Source organism: Canis lupus, chromosome 15 (genome assembly GCF_003254725.2).
Source record: "Canis lupus dingo isolate Sandy chromosome 15, ASM325472v2, whole genome shotgun sequence".
NCBI classification, from domain to species: domain Eukaryota; kingdom Metazoa; phylum Chordata; class Mammalia; order Carnivora; family Canidae; genus Canis; species Canis lupus.
The window spans coordinates 50,540,524-50,544,151 of record NC_064257.1 but is presented as its reverse complement, the minus strand read 5'-3'; the positions used below and the strand labels follow the sequence as shown (position 1 = coordinate 50,544,151).

General features: G+C 41.1%; 1 long non-coding RNA gene across 1 annotated transcript; it reads left to right on the top strand.

Moving 5' to 3' along the window:
- Positions 1 to 2,225: 2,225 nt before the first annotated feature.
- LOC118350713 (uncharacterized) lies at positions 2,226 to 2,878 on the top strand. The gene is made up of 2 exons (XR_004805008.1): positions 2,226 to 2,329; positions 2,430 to 2,878. It is a non-coding gene; the product is annotated as an uncharacterized LOC118350713 (long non-coding RNA).
- Positions 2,879 to 3,628: the final 750 nt, after the last annotated feature.

The window sequence follows — 3,628 nt, the reverse complement described above, 5'->3', positions numbered from 1 at the left end:
CCCTGCTAAGGTCCAGCTCCTTCCCTGGGAATGACCACACACATATCCTACTGGAAAAATCCCCCCCTTTACCCGAGTGGTTGTGGTCCTCTCCCCTCATCTCAACAGGACCTCTACATCCTAATACAACACAATAAATCTGGGATCGCACCCTGAGGCCTGCAGTTCCAGGAGCAAGGGGAGGGAACACCCATTATATCCTCTGCGCTGGAGAGGACAGTCTCTGGTCAGAATAGTCATCCCATCCCCCTATAACTTGTCGACAGACTCATTCTTAGCTCTCTTAGCCATTTCCTCACCGCTCTAATCAAAAAGACATTCCATTAAAGAAGTGAATAAGAAAAAAGGAACTGAATTTAGTGAGTGTGAGAAACATTTGTTTCTTTTGTTTCACACAGTCATTGCAATGTGAAGGCGATGTGACCACAGCTGACTCACAGTGTTAATCAATTAGCCCACAACACGTAGAAGACAAATGTGACAATGACACAGCAGTAGAAGTTCGCACCTGGCTTCCAGGAAGCTGTCCTGAGCCTACAAGCTTTGTTTTATCTGCTCCCCGCTGCCCCAAACATTAGGGCTTTGCAGGCACTGACTTCTGATTCTGTCCCTACAGAGGCTCCAACAGTTAGCTCAAAGCTAGGGCGTGGTGAGTTAGAAAACCATCTCAAATTTATGGACATTTCAGGCCTGAGCAAAGGCCGCATACAGCGTGGAAGCAGAAGGATGGTTTTTGCTTTTGGGACAATCTGCAGCAGGCTTTCTTAAACCGCTGCCTGATGAGAAGGAGATGGAACCCCCACCCCCAGGAGAACCCCATTTCTGATTTTGAATTAAACAAAAGTTGTACATTATGTGCCGACAATGAAGTCATCTATGCAAAAAAGAAAACATTTCTGATTCAAAACAGCAACTTACTATAGTGATTATGACAGCGGTTTAGGGTAAAGTTCTTCAAAAGATAAATAAGATCATCTCAAATGTAATTACGTCGAAATATTAAACATTCAAAGCTCAACTTACCAACAGTTCATAGTCTGGACTATTATGAAAGCACTTGAGTCAACCATAGAGTAGCTTCCAGCAGAATCTAGAAAGATGCTTAGAAAATAAAGATTATTGATTTTTTTTCTTTAGTTAAGCAGCAGAAAGAAACCAGTGATTTAGCTTCTTATCTTAAAGATGAGAGGGAAAAGGACATTTGTAACTAAGTTTGAACGAATTTATCAGCCCCAGAAGGGAGGCTTTTTAGGGCTCACATCTGGCATCTGAGTGGCCTGTGCTGTGCACAGAGCTGCGGGGTATTTCTAGTGGCTGACCTGAGCTGAAAGCCACCATGAACCAGACAAGGGCCTTGTCGTCATTTTTAACACCTCCCTTGTGCTTAGCTCCTGGCCGGCTCACTGAAGGTTGGGATATTTCACTTTTTTTTTTTTTTTTGCAAAATTTTTTCTTTTTTTTTTTAACATCAGAGCTGACTGGTTGCATTAACCATGGTGACCACATTCCTTGTTTTGTTTTGTTTTAAAGATTTTATTTATTTGTTCATGAGAGATACACAGAGAGGCAGAAGGAGAAGCAGGCTCCCTCAGGGATCCCAATGTGGGACTCGATCCCAGGACCCTGGGATCATGACCTGAGCTGAAGGCAGACTCTCAACCACTGAGCCTCCCAGGTGCCCCAGTGAACACACTCCTGCTCAGTCTCCCCAGTGGTGGGGAAAGTCTGGTGTTTGTAGCAGCAGCTCTTATTTGTGTGCTTTCTCTCTCTTTTTGGTTTTTGTTTATTTTATTGCTAACGAAATTCCTCCTAATGTTCTGACTGGCTGTGTTTTGGCTAATCTACCAAGCTAAAACCCAGGAGGCCTGGGGTGAAACTTAATCCCCCTCTTATATAGTCTGCTGGATTTAGGCCCGTCCTTTAATGTCCTCTGTACCTCACTTCCTCATTTGTAATGTAGAATTGATGAACCAAACAATCTTGAATTTGATGAGATCTTAGATGCCTTTTAGTATAGCAAAAATAGGGACACCTGGGTGGCTCAGTGGTTGAGCGTTTGCCTTGGGCTCAGGGTGTGATCCTGGAGTCCAGGATCAAGTCCTGCATCGGGTTCCCTGCATGGAGCCTACTTCTCCCTCTGCCTATGTGTCTGCCTCTCTCTCTCTCTGTCTCTCATGAATGAATAAATAAATAAATCTTTAAAAAAATTTTTTTAAAGTATAGCAAAAATATTTCCTTTCTCTTTTTTTCAGATGAAGACATGGAAGATTAGGGAAGCTTAATGAATTGCCTAGAACTACTACTCCATAGGATTGAGAATAAAAATAAGGTAATAAGCAAAGGATATAGTAACTTACTGAATACTCCAAATTCACAGTTGTCTTTGGCAAAATACTGAGGTAGATAAAGACTGTTTTCTTGCCTTTCAGCTCCCTACATCTCTCTGGGTACCAATCTTTGGAGCCATTGTCTGCCAAGAGGGACTGGTAATGCAATCATAGCCCGTCTACTGTAGGTTTTGCTATTACGCTTAAGGACAGTGTTTGTATACCTCAGAAAATAGACTACAGAAAGTACTGGTAATTAAGTAAGCTTTAGAAATATGAAGGTAGCACGCTAGTAGCTTCTCAGTGTTAGCCTTTTGCTACTACTACAGAATCTTGAACATAAAAAATTAGTGCACAATGGAGGAAGATGGACAAGATGTTGGCAGTTTATTTTTTTATTTTATTTTATTTTTTTTGTTGTTGGCAGTTTAGAAGACAATCTCTGAGGTAAACATCATTCTCTGTTCTTCCTTCCTAAACTTGATCATTTGGAAGGTCACCCAATAGGAAACAAAGTTAACTTAGTGAATAAAATGTGATTACTTTTCAGATACCTTCATTTCAATATATTTTGGCTATTTTAATGCAAAAATGTTGACCTAAATTCTTTTTTTGTTGTTGTTTTTCTTTTTTGTTTTAATAGATAATGCCTCTGCTTATCTATTTATTTATTTTAAGTAATCTCTATGCCCAATGTGGGGCTCGAACTCACAACCCAAAGATCAAACATCGTGCACTCCACTCTGAGCCAGCCAGACACCCCAAAAAATGTTCAACTAAATTCTTCTTCTTCTTCTTCTTTTTTTTAAGATTTTATTTTTTTATTATTATTATTATTTTTTTAGATTTTATTTGTTTATTCATGAGCGACACACACAGAGAGAGGCAGAGACACAGGCAGAGGGAGAAGCAGGCTCCATGTAGGGAGCCCGATGTGGGACTTGATCCGGGTACTCCAGGATCATGCCCTGAACCAAAGAGAGACACTCAACCGCTGAGCCACCCAGGCATCCCTCAACTATACTTAAAGCAGATCTAGAACTACATCTTGGTTCAGAGCTATAAACAAGAGCCCAGCGTCAGGGGTTCATGCTTGACTTGGACCAACAGCATTAGAGTCATGGGGAAACTTTTTTAAGATGAAGATTTTCTAGGTGAATATTTTGAATCAATTGAAGTAGAGTGGGGCCTGGGCATGCGTATTATTTTACATTTCCAGATGTTTGTTAGTATCTATCGGTGGGATGCGTCAGCCATATGCCCAGGTACTCTCTGAGAGGTACTCTGTTGTTTCAGATCTG